Source organism: Sus scrofa, chromosome 9 (assembly GCF_054392235.1).
Source record: "Sus scrofa isolate SSC_HxYL_T2T_F1_AM1 chromosome 9, Sscrofa_HxYL_maternal_Yorkshire_Landrace_v2.0, whole genome shotgun sequence".
Classification (NCBI taxonomy): domain Eukaryota; kingdom Metazoa; phylum Chordata; class Mammalia; order Artiodactyla; family Suidae; genus Sus; species Sus scrofa.
Window position 1 is genome coordinate 34,767,645 of NC_139391.1, and position 17,720 is coordinate 34,785,364.

Consider the following 17,720-nt stretch of genomic DNA (forward strand, 5'->3'; position numbering starts at 1 on the left):
TTTTTTCATGTCTTTCTTTCTTTATATTTGTAATAGATTATGAGCTAGTGACTCATTTCGGAATTATAAGATGCTTAACAAATCAAGATACAGTAAGTTTTATGGAAAGAGGTATGTATATCTTAACACACTGGGAGACCAAGAGATCTAGGATCCAGGTCTGGCTCTTCCAGTAGATTCTCATATAATTTTGAGCCACTAATTTTGCCCTTTGGGGTCTTGGACTTTTATTTAAGGAAATTCAGCATATAGACTAGATCGAGAGTTCATATATATCTTGATACTAAAGATAAAATTTATTAAAAATTTCCGTCTATGTTATCCACTTTTTCACAGATCTGCTTCAATGAGAAAATTGCATTTAGGAAATAGTTTTTAATTGTCTTTCATCTTCTAAGTAATCACAACATATATAGCACATGTAAGCATGTATTATACATAATCCATCATTCAGAATTTATTGGAATGAAATAATTAACCACAGCACTGGGAAATTTAATTTGAGCTTTCAACTAAGAAATCTGGCCTGTCATTTAATCTTTGCAAGGAGCACAAATTTAGCAAGTGTTGGGCAGATCACGTCTCTTTTTATTCTTACACTCATAGGCATCATCTCTGCTCAGTTTCTGCTGAACCAGATGATCTCTTCCAGATCATTCTATGACTCCACACATTTTAATGAAAGTCAGCAAACTGTTCTTTAAGATAAAAATCAGAAGAGAATAGAGACAGAGGTTAAGTGGGAGCTTATGTTGATTGTGAGAAATTAGAGAAGAATTCTAGAATTTGGAAAATGGTGATCTATAGTGTAAAAAAGCAAGCAATTCCATATTCATGGAGCATTTTCAGCATGTGTGTTCTCATATTGGTGAAAGAAACTCCCAAACAAATTTTTTTAATATACATTCTTCTCCTAGTTTGTGAGGTTAATTTTTTTTTCTTAAAATGCCTGAGAAGAATTTTTTTTTGAAGATGCAGTTAAATCAGAGGTGCAAAACAAAAACAGAATGGGAAAATAACCTCACTGAATAATACTTGTGCAATGATTTCAAATGAAGCACAGAGCCCCTAAACCCCCCTTCCTGTGTTCTCGTTCTTACTCACTAATTCATTAAATACCTATTGGAACATGACTTGTCTAGCAAGTAATTTCTCATCTAGGTAAATATTGGAAGGTACTTCTCTCTACTTTTTTTGTATACTACTGTAATAATCAGTGCACAATGATCATTAATTTAAATATATGAGTCTTCCTTGCTATACAGTAAATACCATGAAGTACACATAGAACACAAGGACAGTTCTTAATACTTAGAAAATAATCAGTGAAGTTGAATGGAGGTATGGATGGATGAGGGGATAACAAAGAGCTCAGAGAACTGTAAAAGCTCTTTGGGGCTAGTTAATATAAAGGACTTGACATGGATTTTCACATCCACATAGACAATAATCTAGTTACGTTTAATATTTCTCATTTGGAGAATTATTCTATGTGAATTTTCCTCTATATTGTGTATTTTGTTTATATATATACTTTGTAAATATATACTTTTACCTTTAGCAGATGCTATCATCTGTGCATTATTTCTCCTGGAGGTAGTGTGTAATTTCTCCAATCAGAACTTTTCTACTTTATTTTTTATTTTTTTTGTCTTTTTGCCTTTTCTAGACACGGCCTATGGAGGTTCCCAGGCTAGGGATCTAATTGGAGCTGTAGCCGCCGGCCTACACCAGGCAAGCCACAGCAACGTGGGATCCGAGCCGCTTCTGCAACCCACATCACAGCTCACAGCAACTCCGGATCCTTAACCCACTGAGCAAGGCCAGGGATCGAAGCCACAATCTCATGGTTCCCAGTCGGATTCATTAACCACTGAGCCACTACGGGAACTCCAGAAACTTACTACTAAAGATCAAATATTTATTTTTTTCGTGCATGCTTTCCTGTATTTGCCAATTAATGTTAGATGAGATAGAACAGAATGGGAATAGGAGATTCTGATTCCTCCCCCCCAAAAAAAAATTGTGTGAAAAATGATTAGGCAATCTAGAGTGATAAAATTATTTGATGTAAAAATTTACAGCACAGTCGTGAAAATGCTTGCCTTTTAGTTTCTGGAAGCATTTGCCTCAAATAGTTCAAAGCAGCATGGGTAGAACTAAAATTATGGATAAAATACTTTCTAAAAATTTGAAAAATGCTCAGCTGAGCTGGATAAAGAGTTACAGAAGTCATCAGAGTCCAAGAAACACAAAATGAAATTACTAGCCTGGAGAGGTAAGCTAACATCAAGCATGATAGCCACCTGATGTCATATACTACCTCCTGGAGACTGTGAGCTGTGGTTTAATAGCTTGACACAGTGACACAGGCACTCTGGGCCCATTCAAGGTGGATTATCTGGTCATAGACTGCCTAAATGTGGGCTTCCAGAAAGCTATGTATGCAATGTCAGGAGAAGCGGTAAACTTAGAAAAAGGAAAATAAAACACACCATGAAGAAAGATAGCAAGAAAATATGCAAATCTTGGTGTTGGCACTCAGTAACACCATAAAACCTATCCCATGAGAAGGTTTTATCATAAATTGGTCCGTGTGCAGACTTGAGACCTGAAAGAATCAGAGGAAAAAAGATAAAAACTAAAAAGACGGGAGTTTCCAGTCATGGTTCAAAGTCAACAAACCCGACTATTATCCATGGGGACAAGAATTCAATCCCTGGCCTTGCTCAGTGGATTAAGGATCTGGTTTGCTGTGAGCTTGTGGTTTAGGTCACAGACATGGCTCTGATCCCACGTAGCTGTGGCTGTGGTGTAGGCCAGCAGCTATAGCTCAAATTTAACCTCTAGCCTGGGCACTTCCATATGCTATGGGTACAGCCCTAAAAAAGACGAAACAACAACAACAACAAAACTAAAATGAGATGTATAGATACTTGAGAAAGGGGAATATTTGCATAGACTATACAATCATGTATTTAATATTGTAAATAAAAGAGGAAAGAGAGTATCTTTAAATGAGACATGGTAATTAACCAGGCAAAATATTAAAACAAAAACAAATAGAAACTTATCGAGATGAAAATCATAATAAGGTGATAAAAATTAGGATGATATAAATGTCCCAATGGTGTTTTGGTGATGCACAACTCTATGTGTGTGTATACACACACACACACACACATATATGTATACACACATACATATACATATACACACACATATACATGTATATATTATATGTATATCAGGGCTGCACCAGTGCCATTTGGAAGTTCCCAGACTCGGGGTCAAATTGGATCTGTAGCTGCCAGCCTGTACCACAGCCACAGCAATGCCAAATCTGAGCTGCTTTTATGACCTACACCACAGCTCACGGCAATGCTGGATCCTTAACCCATAGAGAGAGGTCAAGAATCAAACTCTCATCCTCATGGATATGAGTTAGGCTCATTACCACTGAGCCACAATGGGAACTTCCAGAATATACATATTTTTGATTTTCCATAGTGAACTCAGTTTTGGTTTTTTTAAAGTTTTATTGACATATAGTTAATTTATAAGGCTGTGATAATTTCTGCTGTACCTCAAAGTGACCCAGTCATACATATACACATATCTATTCTTTCTGGTTCTTTTCCCGCATAGATTGTCACAGAATATTGCCAGGATGGCCATCATCAAAAAGTTTAAAAATAATAAATGCTGGAGAAGGTGTGGAGAAAGAGAACCCTATCACGCTGTTAGTGGGAATGTACACTGGTACAACACTATGGAAAACAGTGTGGAGGTTCCTCAAAAAACTAAAAATTGAGCTATCACATGATCCAGCAGTCCCACTCCTGGGCATCTGTCCAGAGAAAACCATGACTCGAAAAAATACATGCACCCTAGTGTTCATTGCAGCATTATGTACAATAGCCAAAACCTGGAAACAACCTCAATGTCCATCAACAGAGTAATAGATAAGAAGATGTGGTACATATATACAATAGAATACTACTCAACCGTAAAATGAATGAAATAATTGCACTTGCAGCAACGTGGATAGACCTGGAAACTACCATACTAAGTGAAATTGGTCAGACAGTGAAAGATAAACATCTTATGCTATCACCTATATGTGGAATCTAAAAAAAAAAAAAAAAAAAGGATACAAAAGAACTTATTTGCAAAATAGAAACAGACTCACAGACTTTGAAAAACTTATGGTTACCGAAGGAAGGGACAGGTTGGGGAAGGGAGAAATGGACTGAGGGTTTAGGATTAGCGTATGCATGCTGAGGTATATGGAATGATTTGCCAAAGGGGACTCGCTATATATCACAGAGAACTCTATCCAGTATTCTGTGATAATCTATGTGAGAAAAGAATCTATGACCATATTTTAAAACAGTGAATTAAACACTTTAAAAGAATAAATTATATGGTATATTAATTTCTATCTTAAAAAAACTGTTGCTCTTCCTTTTGCAATTGGGCAGTATGTATTACTCTATTGCCCAATTTGACAGTCTGTTTCACAGAAGAAAAATGTTGAACTGAGATAAAAAGAGATAAACAGAAAACATTCATAAAAGTGAGAGAAATTAGAGGTTAATTTGGATTGGATTTCTCCTACTATTATGCATGTGAGTTTGAAACTAGGAAGAAATGCACTGAACAGAATAAGAATATGCTTAATCTTCCTGAAAGACCAATATATTAGACCAAACCTAAAAAATTGGATACACATTTGGAAAATCCAAAATTCTTCTGTGGAAGCAGGCTTTCTTATCAAGACTTAAACATATAAATTAACAATGAACAAGTGTTTCTGCCAGAATAAGAAACAAATTGAATTCAGAATGTTGAATAGTTTATATATTGATTATATAGTTAGACTAATTTGCTGAGCAGACAATTCTGTGTCATAGGGTTAGCATGACATAAAAAATGCTTCTTTTTTCGAGTTTTATAAAGATTTGAAGTATAACTTTCACTCAATATTAAGTTCATAGTTTGATGGTTTTGACAATTGAGTGACTTTGTCACCCACATGTTATGATATAATTTTCATCACCCCAGAAAGATCACTTGTACCACATTTCAGTCAATCCCACTCTCAACCAGTGACATTCATTTTTCTAAACTCTTTCGTCAGCAATAATTTTTTTTTTTTTAATGGACACACTTGCAGCATACGGAAGTCCCCAGGCTAGGGGTCAAATCAGAACTGCAGCTGCTGGCCTATGCCATGGCCACAGCAACACTGGATCCCAGCTGTACCTGTACCTGTTCCCCAGCTAATGGCAATTCAGGATCCCTAACCCATTGAGCAAGGCCAGGGATTGAGCTGCATCCTCATGGATACTATGTGGGTTCTTAACCTGCTCTAAGAGATAAGTTTTTACTATCCATTTTTTTTCTTTGTATAAGGTTTTCATATAGATGGAATAATACAGAATATACTTCGTGTAAGCCCTCTTTTCCTCAGCATTAAGTTTTTGATATTCATTCATATTGTTGGATAAATGATGACTACATTTATGAGAAACTTCTAGACTGATATCCAAATTTGTTTTAGCATTTTACAGTCCCACCAGCAATATGTGTGAAAGTTCCAGCCACTTTACACGCTTGTTATAAACTTGGTTTCATTTGTTTTTTAAATTTATCCTTTCTGGTTGGGTAGATGATAGTAGCATCACATGGTAGCTTTAATATGCATTTTACTGATGACTAATTATGTGGAACACTCTTTCAGAGGTTTATTAATCACTGGTATATAAAACTTGATGAAACACCCATTTTTAAATTTCTGTTGTTTTTCTTTTTCATTGTACAGTTTTAGAAGTTGCTTTTCTATATTCTTGATTAAATTACTTTATAAGTTATGGTTTGCCAGCTTGTATCTTCATATTTTTAGTAATGTGAACAAAATATTTTAATTTTGATAACATTCTATTTTTGTTTGGTGCTTTTTCTGTCTTGTTTATGAACATTTTTTGCCAACACAATGAAAAATAATAAGCTTTATAATGTAAGTTTCTATAAATCAACCATAATAAAAAAAACTTTAAAAAGTGATGTAAATTTTTACATGTAGGTCTTTCCTCTACCTCATATTGATTTTCTCTGATGATGTGAGGTATGTGTTAATGTTTGTCTTTTTCTTTTATGTAGTCATTCTAGTCATTCCAGCACGATTTATTGGAAAGAACTTCCTCTTACCATTTTACTGCTTTTGTATCCTATTGAAACTAATGTATTGCATCAGACTGAGTCTTTTAAATTAAACTTTTTATTCTGTTAGATTGAATTTATTGTCTATCTTTATGCCTGTGATCATACTGCATTTTCTTGATTAATGTAGCACTATAGTAAATCTTGAAATGAGATAGTGTATGACCTCCACTCTTTTTCTTTTTAAGATTTTTTTATCTACTCTATGCTCTTTGTTTTTCCATATTAAAAATCATCTTGTATATATTATTATACACATAAAGATTATGGCATAATATAAAGAAAGAATTCACATTGAAAAAATATTATTGTAGTCCATTGGCATGATATATTTCTCTATTGGTATTTTGGGATTTCTCTTTTTATTTCCTGGTCAGTATGGCTAGAGTTTTATCAATTTAGATTTCATTGGGTTTTTTTCCTGTTTTTCATTGATTTTTATTTGATTAATTTTCACTATTATCTTTTTTATTTCATTCTGCTTCTTTGGTTTTTTTAAATTGCTTTTCTTTTTCTGGTATCTTAAGGTAGGTAGATCATTGTTACTGAACTGTTATTCTTTTATAATAAAATCATTACATTAGTTTTCTAGGGCTGCCATAAAAATGTGTCACAAACTGGGCAGCTTAAACAATAGAAATTCTTTTCTCACTATTATTTCTAGAGTCCAGAAGTCCAAGATCAAGGTTCTTTGCGAGAGCTAAGAGATGGAATCTGTTCCAGGTCTCTCTCTTAGTTTCTGGTTGTTTGCTGGCAACATTTGGCATTTCTTTCCTGGTACATATATCATCCAACTCTCTGCCTTTATCTTCAGGTGGCTTTCTTTCTGTGTGCATGCTTGCGTCTAACATTCCACTTTTTCCAAAGACACCAATTATATTTGATTAGGGGCCCACCCTACTACAGTATGATCTTATAAATGGAATCCATCTGCAGAGACCTTATTTCTAAATAAGGCCACATTTTAGGTACTATAGTTTAGGACTTCAACATATGAATTTTGAGGGGGCACAATTCACCCATGTCCAAGCATAAATCCCTTCTAAGTAGTACTGTCTTTATTTCATTGATTTCTGCTCTGATCTTTATGGTTTCTTACCTTCTGCTGAGTTTTGGTTTTGTCTGTTCTTCCTTCTCTAGATATTCTAGGTGTAATATGTTTTAAGTTGTTTATTTGAGCTTTTTCTTTTTTCCTGAGATATGATTGTATTGCTATAAACTTCTCTCTCAGAACTGCTTTTGCTCTGTCTCATAGATTTTGGATTGTCATATCATCAATGTCATTTGTCTCTAAGTTTCTTTTGAGTTCCTCTTTGATGTCTTCAGTGATCCATTGGACATTTCGTAGCATACTGTTTAGCTTCCAAGAGTTTATGTTTTTGCTGGGTTTTTTGTTTTTGTTTTTCTTGTTCATTTCTAGTCTCATATCATTATGGTCAAAGAAAATGCTTGAAATAATTTCAATTTTTTTAAAAATTTACCAAGGCTGGATCTGTGACCCAAGATGTGATCTATCCTGGAGAATATTCCATGTGCATTTGAAAAGAATATATACTCTTTTGCTTTGGGATAGAATGTTCATAAATATCAGTTAAGTCTATCTGGTCTAGGGTATTATTTAAGGCCTGTATTTCCTTGTTGATTTTCTGTGTGGATGATCTATTCATTGATGGAAGCAGGGTGTTATTAAAGTCCTCTACTACTATTGTGTTGCCTTCAATTCCTCCTTTTATGGCTGTTATCTGTTGCCTTATATACTGTGGTGCTCCTATATTGGATGCCTATATATTTACAATTGTTACAACTTCTTCTTGGATTGATCCTTTTATCATTATGTAGTGTCTTTCTTTGTCTCTTGTGACCTTCTATATTTTAAAGTCTATTTTGTCTGATATGAATATTGTTACTCCTGCTTTCCTTTGATTTCCATTTGCATGTAATACCTTCTTCCATCCCCTCATTTCAGTCTGTATGTGTCCTTAGGTCTGCAGTGCATCTCTTATAAACAACATACATATATATGTCTTATTTTTGTATCCATTCAGCCAGTCTGTGTCTTTTGGTTGGAGCATTTAATCTATTTACATTCAATGTAATTATGAATAAATATGTAAGTGTGGATAAGTATGTCCCCTGCAGGCCACTAGTGCTTGTATTGTTCCTGAGGTCATGCCACCTGCTTATGTTCTCTGTAGCCCTAAAGGCAGGGGCTGCTCCCAGCTCTTGCTAGGCAGCAGCTATTCCTGGCTGGCTCCTATTGTTGGAGCAGTTGATGTCTTGCAGCCTAAGAGTGTGCAGGGAACAAAGCTATAGTGGAAGATCCCACCACTTTCCTCCAACATCTCCAAACAATGGAGCCTAGACTCCAAGCCTAACTGGTTTCCTCAGCATAGCCCCTAAAATGTGTTGCCCTAGACTTTGACCCTCCTGCCCACCAGGCTGTTTCTGTGCAGCCAACCCCCATTTTTTTCCTATGTAGCCAGCTCCAGCTCTCTCTCTGAGTCTCATCTCCAAAGCAAGAGTCTTAGTTCCTGACCCCTGTCCTTACCAGCATATGGCTGGGAAATGCAGAGTGGTAGCACTGACCATTTGTGGAGGACTAATTCCATTTTAACTGCTTGACACCAATTGCTATGTTCTCCAATCCTCTAAAGTTCCTCCTCTATCCCAGCTGATCTCCTCACTGGTGGGGAACTTCCTAAGGTTCAAGAGCTTTTCTCTTTAGAGCTCCTTCCTAGGGTTGCATGTGGCATCCCACTTTCTCATTTTCTCTTTTTATTCTTTTTTCTTTCTTTTGTCCTACCTAGTTTCATAAAGTTTTTCTTGCTCTTTCAGAATCCTGAGGTCTTTTATCAGAGTTTAGCAATTTTTTTTGTGTGTGTGAATAGTTCCACATGCAAAGGCATTTTTGATGTATTTGTGGGAGTAGGTGAGTTTCACCTCCTACTACTCTGTTATCTTCTCCTCTAGTTTTTTTACCCCCTTATTACAGACTCTTTACAATCCTAATGCAGTACTTTTATAGCTTTTACTCTTTCTCTCATTTCTCTTTAATCAAGTTGCTATGTGGCCAATAGCTACCTCACTAAATAAATCTTTGTTGTTGTTGTTGTTGTTGTTGAACAATTTTTGCAGGCTCACACATGTGACATCTCCTTCAGGTTTGGGCCTAGAACATAAAAAATGAACATTGTGTTGTCAGGTAGAATTGTCTAGTTAGATATTTTCTTTGAAAGATATTTGTCTTTGCAGCATTTCCTTTCTAGATAAGGCCCTGTCCAGGAAAGAGATAATAAGCAGTCCAATTTAGGAATAATCTTAAGAACTAAATAATAATTAAACCCTTTTATAGGTTTTGCAGGGAGGGGTAAGAAAAAGGAAAGAGGTGGACTGGAGTTAGTCATAGGATGGTCTTGGCAAGGATTGGTAGGAAATTGTAAACCATGAGGTTGCCAGACCATTTAAGGGTCTTATCTTTAAAATTTATGAATCTGCATGGAGTTAATATTCGATCAATGTATTATTATCTTGGACCATGTGGGTTTGATTGAATTGGTATCAAAAGAGTTTGGACTTAGCCTCCAAAGTCCATTGGTCTTACACAGTTTATGTGTTTTGAAAGTCAGGGTATACTTTGCAAGTTCACTTATCCATTCCACACAACCCAGTTGCAAGCAGGGCCTTTTTCATTTTATACACATGCAAGAATTACCAACTATATTCTAGGTATTGCGTAATGGAATTTAATTCCATAGCTTAGAGAGAAATGAAGTATAACCAAATTCAGAATCTTAGGAAAATGTCTTTATGATTAATAATATTAATTTTCTGAAAGCAATTCAGAATTATATTCCCAGTACCAGACGTTTATTGAATGGATGAATGAATGCAATTTTAAAAAGGTTATGAGACAAGAGACAGGAATTGGTAATGTGCATAATCTTTTATCCTTATAGGCATAATTAAATGAAACATAATATAGATAGCAAAATGTACAGTGTAAGAAGTTATATAAAATTAAGATACCTTAGATATCTTCTCATGTAGGAGGTTTGAATGATTGGAAATGATTTACCTCTTGGTTACAGATTCAGATTGGAGTACTGGAGAGAATAAGGGATAGGTAATTATACAGACACTGGTCATTAGACTGTTAGTTCTATTATTAGTTGTGAGGCCTTTGGGAAATAATGAGTTCTCTAGTCTCAGTTCCTTCATCTGAAAAATGGGAAAATTATTACGTATGAAAGAAAATTAAATGATTAATTTCATATGCCAAGCATATTTTAGCTGCTTATAAAATATTATTCCGCTTCCCCTGTCCTTCCTCGTGGATTCCTCATGGCAATCAATGTATACGTATATTAACATACATATGTATCTTAAGGTGTCTTACTAATAATGACTACTTATTTGTCCCTCTATTTAAAGCAATCATGCATATAAAAAGCTAAACATTTAAGGAACAATAGAAAAGAGAGAAATATAGAAAGAAAAAGCAAAGAGGGGAAAGATAGAGTGCAATATATATACAGGCAAGCCACATCTCGTGGCCCAAATCATGAGCTCTTTGGAAATAAAAATGATTGGAGAGAGAAAGTAGGTAAGATTGTTTGTATATGTAGTAAGCAAACTACAGAGCTGTTTGTATATGTAATATTCATTCATTAGGTTTATTCAATCATCATTTACCAATAGTCTACCAATACAATGTGCCACATGCAGTAATACAGCATGATACTAGAAAGAGTGTTTTCCCTCATAAACCTTGCAGTCCGGCAGGAGACATGCATATGCTCAAAAGTTTAATTTTATAAAGGAATGAAGCTGTGGCTTTGGGGACATATTACAGGGACCTTAAGTTGGTAGGGGACACCTGGGAATTCTAGGATCCTTAAACAAAGATCTAATCACTAGCAGAGTTTTCTAGGTCATCGGGTGGACTGAAAAGCAGTGTAAGGATAGTATCCTAGGAAGATTAATCATCTCTGCAAAGACCTTGAGGAAGGAGAAAGCATGGTTTATACAGGGACTGTAGTAGAGCTGGCATGAATGGAAGTCTTAGTCCACAAAGGTGAACTAAGTTCTCTTGGTGAACTCTTAGTTCACCTTAGAACTAAGGTGAAGCTGAAGGACATCCAGGACTGAATAACATAGTATCTAATCTGGTATGTTAAATGTTTTGGATTTTAGCAGCAACATGAGACCACTGAAAGGTTTGAACCAGGGCAATGCAACTGATCTGTGTTGTGAGAAAATCTTTTTCTTACAGTGGGATGATTATGTTTGGAAAGGAAAGAATGTTTATGCAGAAGAAGCTAAGAAACCAGTAACTTCATGCAAGGCAATTATGATGTGGTTTGCATTAAGGTTATTGCAGTGGAGAAGAACACACTTGGATAAATTAGGGAGGTAGTCATAAGTTAGCCTCAGCAGGATTTTGCCCAGTTATCTAATTCTATTTCAAAGCCCTCCAAACCTCCTGTGCCCAATTCTTACCTAGAGAGGTTTTATGCATTCTTTAAGTTTAAACTCAAGCACTACCTGCATTTTGATGACTTCTCTCCCACAGGCAGAGTTAGTGGATTACTATTATAGCACCCAGAAATTGCCTCCTTGAAGGCAGTGGATTTCATTCCTGGATACACATTCATGTCATCTGGGAAAATTTTAAAGACTTCTTATACCTGCCTCCTGCTACATACTGAATCTTTAAGAGCAGGGACAAAGCAAGATTTTTATTTAAAAACTCTCCAGGTGGTTCAAATATGTATTTAGGGATGGGAACCAGCCCTTAAAGGCATTTACCACACTGACATTTTTAGCTGTCTTTTCCATTAACATTGTGGATCAGAACTGTTGACTCATCTTTGTATCCTGAGGGTTTGGCTTAGCAATGATACATCTAAATTTACTGGTATGTATTCAAATAAATTAATACATGCAAATTAGATTGTTTTATTAGTCAATTGAGGCTTTTCTGCTCATGAAATTGAGAATAATTCAGGGAAGATTCATGAAGAGGCTGTACTGGAAATGCTTTGCTGAGTAAGAATGGAAGCAGACTTTTTTTGGCTGCATCCATGACATATGGAAGTTCCCAGGCCAGGGACTGAATTCAAGCCACAGCCATAACCTACATCAGGCTGCTACGATACCAATTCTTTATTTAATTTAATTTATTTATTTATTTATTTATTTATTATTTATTTTTGCTTCTTAAGGCCACACCCACGGAATATGGAGATTTCCAGGCTAGGGGGTCGAATCAGAGCTACAGCTGCCAGCCTACACCACAGCCACAGCAACGCTGAATCCTTAACTCACTGAGCGAGGGCAGGGATCCAACCTGCAACCTCATGGTTCCTAGTCAGATTCGTTCCCACTGTGCTACAACAAGACCGCCATACAATGCCAAATTCTTGACCTGTGGTGCCACAGTGGGAACTCTCAGAAGCAGACTTTTAAAATCAGAGGATGTAAAAGTGTAAAAATATGTAATTGTTGCCAAAGTATTAACATTGTTGTCCATGGCAATATACTCTGTTTGGGGTTCTGCCCAAGGATTCTTTTTCTGATCTATAAGGAAAGACAATTTTTAAAATAATATTTGTTTCAATAGGTGTACCTTGCTCTAAAGTACCCAAGCTAGTTTGACCCTAATGTCCAATCTATTCCCAGGCACAGAGGCAATCTCTAATCCTGTGAAAGTAGGAAAGGAACAGAGTAATATCTTTTATCTATTTCCATGTCTTCTAGTTTTGGGGGACAAGAAAAGCCTGATTTCTCTAAAAGTTTTATTATATTACTGGTTTTGGAATGACATTGCAGCTTGTCTATTACCACAATTCCTAGGAATGGATTTCACTGGCTTGTAATATAGCACCTGTTCACTTTTTAAAGAATTCATTTGATCCTATCATAAAGTAACTGACCAATTTAAAGTGAAGCAAAATTAGCCTACAGGAAGGCTTGGATAGGACCTGGAGGGACCCTTTCCATTCTGGCTATAACTCTGGCGCCTTAGCAAAGTGTCTGAACACCTGCACAGATTGGTACTGAGTTGAATCAGTGCTGTCATTTTCTTTTCCCTCATGTTAACACAATATGTGGTCTTAGAAAATGCTATTTCTATAAAGCAGGAGCTAAAAAGGCGAAATCAGACACCTTAGCTATATTCATCTCCTGTCTGGGTGGGGAGACTTTTGGCAGGGACTCTTAAAGTGAGGGCTGAGTGCTAATAAGGACACAACTGGGCTATACTGAGTGAAAAATAAAACCCATGGCCAAGAAGTCAAGGGGAATGCAAAGGTGCAGTTGAGAGGAAGTTAGGGAGAAATAATAGATCTGAGGCTAAATGCAAAGGGGAGGTTCTGAGACAGAGAATAGGCAAGAGGCTGAGAGTGAAGCCCAAAAGCAAAGCCTTGAGCAATTCCCTGAAGTAATATCCTGAGAAAAGGTGGTTTCTAATAGGTACCTCCGCCTCCAGCTGCAAGTCAGAAGAATAATGCTTCCCATGTTTCCTTTTAATTTCATGGATCTTCTAGGTCTCATATCCAGTCTTTCCAACCATTTCGATATTGCCTAGGTCCAAATTTCTGGTGTACCGCTGTGAGACTTCATGGCAGGACATTTGTACATTAATTTCATTCATGGTTTCTGTATTAGCTTACTATCACCATGTAACAAATTACCACAAACCGAGTGGCTTAAAACCACACTCATTTATTATTTCACACTTTCTCCAGGTTAGAAGTCTAGGCGTAGCTTACCTGGGTACTCTGCTCAGGGTGTCCAGGCTGTATTAAGCTGTCAGCTGGGTTGCATTCTCATCTGGAGGCAGTCCTGGGGGAGAACCCATTGGCAAGCTCATTTAGTTTGTTATCAGAATTTAGTTCCTGGTGGTTGTAGGTCTGAGCTCCTTAGCTTCCTAGAGCACCTGGGTTCCTTTGCCATATGGTCCTCTGGGAGGCAGTTCACATCATAGTCGTTTGATATTTCAAGCTAGTAGGAGAATCTCTGTTGCTTCTGATCTTTCTGATCTCTTTTAAGGAATCACCTGTTAAGTCAAGACTGCCCAAGATAATCTCAAGTTAAAGTCAACTCATTAGAAACTTTCATTACATCTAAAAAAAATCCCTTCCCAGAAATATTTTGGTGTTTCTCTCACACATATGGCTACATCAGGGGCCATGCATCTTGGGGACATCTAAAATTATTTCTGTTACCCCTAGATTGATTTGACGTTCTTACTCTTAATTTACCTTTAACTTATTTTCTTACTTTTCCAAGTGTGTTTAATTTGTGATATTATATAATCTTATATAATCAGGCTGACTTTGTTCTATTTTTGAAATAGGACTGATTGTAAATAAATATGTTAGTATTCTTTATGAAAATATATACCAGATTTCAACTCTAAAATCCAAATCTATGCAGTTTCAGAAAAGTCCAAAGGGAAAAATATCCAAACCTTGATGTTAAGAAGCTTAAAATCTTGTTGGAGGAAAATAAATTTATAAACAATTACACAAACATAGGGCAGGACAAAAATATAAATAGATGCAAAATATTGGAGAAATATTATTGAAGCAATCGGGAAAGGCTTCATGTAAGAGGTAGCATTTAAATTGGAGCTGAAGTGGAGTTCCCTTTGTGGCTCAGCTGTAACAAACCCAACTAGTATCCATGAGGACATGGGTTCAATCCCTGGCCTCACTCAATGAGTTAAGTATCCGGCATTGCTGTGAGCTGTGGTGTATGTCGCAGATGCCGTTTGGATCTGGCATTGCTGTGGTGTAGGCTGGCAGCAGCAGCTCCAGTTCAACCCCTAGCCTGGGAACTTTCATATGCCTCAGGTGTGACCTTAAAAAAAATTAAAAAATAAAAAATAAATAAATTGGAACTGAGGTAATGGGTAAGACATAAATGGGGAAGATAGAGGAAAAACTGATCTAGAACAAAGACAAGTACAGGTAACTGCACAGTATCGAGAAAGTTTGGGGAATGTAAGACAAGATTCTGAGTTTGACTTGAGTCTCCAGGGGATCTGCCTGAAGTGTAGTCCAAGCATTCCAGGGATTATGATTACTCTGATTATTAACAAATTCTTTGAATAAGAAATTGAGTAATAGAAAAATTCTGGGAAGGGACAGGACAACTATATGGTTAAAAAAAAAAAAAAAAGACAAGAGAGCAGGATGAGAGCCTTAGCTTTGGGAACAATCCTTCAGCTCATGAGGAGCCCTTGTCTATGTTTTCATTAATATAGGAATGTTTGTGTCAGGTTATCTGCTTGAATGTGGTGCAATTTGCAGTCATTTTGGTCCATTATGAGAATGTTCACTCTTTTCAGTTTATTTTCCTTTTCTCCATCCAGTGTCACAATGATCCTCTAAAAGGCTACGTTGATATCCAGTGAGAGGCCAGCCCAGACTCAAGCCCAGTACCTGTATTGATTCAAGTACCCTCTGAGGCCAGGGAGGGGTCATCACAGAGTTGCTCTGAAAGGTAGGCTTTGGTAAGGAGCAAGATTTATCTTGAATCCTGGTCCCATATTGACTGTGTGACCTTGGCCTAGTTATTTAATCTTTATGAGCCTGTGTTCTCATCTATAAAATTGGGGCAGAAATACCTGGCAGAAATTATACGACACTGTGAATAGAAAATGCAGCACTGTACTTGGTACATAGAAGTTAATCAATAAATAAAAAACTGCAATTTCCTGGCTCAGTCAGGTTATTAGAATGACTAGAGGAAAAAAAGCACAGAAGGTCTGTTTTGAATACTTGGGGCCATTGTCAAAGTGGCATCTGGTCAACTGTGAGTTAATTCATGCATTGTGAAGCTTCACCTAGAGTGATACAAGAAATTTCCCAGATTTTGCATTGGAATACTATATTTCATGCCTGTGTATAGCTACCACCCAAGTGAAATACCAAATGACTTTCAAAAAATTAGGTGAGCATTTGTTTCACTAGAGTCAATGCAGATTGGGCAAAATACCTGATGTAATCTCTAGTTATATAACTATTTGGACTCCTTAAAATTAGTGCAGTGTTTCTTAAGATCTATAGTTCCTCATGATAAATGTTATGTGCACAGAATATTAGGGCATGCTCTCTTGTGATATGATTCTGAGAGGGGCTTAGAAAGCTCTTTACACCATTTGATGATAATGGTCACCCTGTCTTCTTGCTAGTTTCTAAGCCCCTTCATAAATATGGAGTGCCTTCACTGGTATAAATCAGTTTCCCAGTTTTTATAAAATATCAGTTCTTTTCTTTCTTTTCTTTTCTTTTCTTTTTTTTTTTTTTTGTCTTTTTGCCTTTTCTAGGGCCGCTCCCGTGGCATGTGGAGGCGCTCAGGCTAGGGGTCGAATTGGACCTGTAGCCACCAGCCTCCGCCACAGCCACAGCAACGCAGGATCCAAGCCACTTCTGCGACCTACACCACAGCTCATGGCAACGCGGATCCTTAACCCACTGAGCAAGGCTAGAGATGGAACCTGCAACCTCATGGTTCCTAGTCGGATTCATTAACCACTACGCCATGACGGGAACTCCAGTTCTTTTATTTTTTTAAGGCCTGCACCTGCGGCATTCGGAGGTTCCCAGACTAAGGGTGAAATCGGAGCTGCAGCTGCCGGCCTATGCCACAGCCACAGCAATGCAGAATCTGAACTGCATCTGCGACCTACACCATGGCTCACAGCAATGCTGGATCCTTAACGCACTGAGCAAGGCCAGGGATTGAACGTGTATCCTCCTCATGGATACTAGCCGGGTTAGTTAGCACAAGTCACAATGGGAATTCCCTAAAATATCAGTTCTTAGAAAGTATATATTCACAGAAAATAGTAAGTTCTGCCACTAAGCAACCTCAGAATAATATTTTGACTACTTTAGGCCTCAGTTTACTCATTAAAAAAAAGTTCTTAAAGTACATGAGCTTTAAAATGTTATACTTTCTATGGTTTTAAGATCCCCATTTACCAGAAAAGCAGTTATAAGCAGTAATATTTTCTTCATTAAATAGACTCATAAAATAAATTGAGGAGTACATATTACCTTCCCATTATGTCTAAATAATTCTCCTATGAATTTTCCCTGAGGCTTATTTCTTCTGCCTTGCTCCCTTTCTATGCTCCTGTGTTTGCCAGTTCCTTGAAGCTGAATTCGCTGCAAGTTTCACTGATCAGTCAAGTTTGTTTTGATCCAGATCTAGAGACAGACGGCACTCATCCTTCACCTGTCTTATGAGGTATGTGACTGAATATCCAGCATGAAAAGAAATAAAAAATTGCAAACTCACACATGTGATGAATACCACAAATGTCACAATATCACTAAACGAAATAATTTTCATACTATGTAACAATTTTATAATTTTATTTCTTTCTTTATTTAAATTCTGTACCTGATTTATTAAACTAATATCCAGAACAGCTGCAAATAAAGTATATTCAACACAGTGCACAGAAATGGGCGGGAGGC

General features: G+C 36.7%; 1 long non-coding RNA gene across 4 annotated transcripts in view; it reads left to right on the plus strand.

The window, feature by feature from the left end:
• Nucleotides 1-17,720, plus strand: part of LOC146399834 (uncharacterized) — a 309,733-nt gene that overhangs the window by 80,725 nt on the left and 211,288 nt on the right. For all 4 annotated transcript variants that reach the window (XR_014815146.1, XR_014815147.1, XR_014815144.1 and 1 more), the window contains 2 exons: nucleotides 15,605-15,735; nucleotides 17,387-17,487. This is a non-coding gene — a long non-coding RNA (uncharacterized LOC146399834). The remainder of the gene's footprint in view (nucleotides 1-15,604; nucleotides 15,736-17,386; nucleotides 17,488-17,720) is intronic.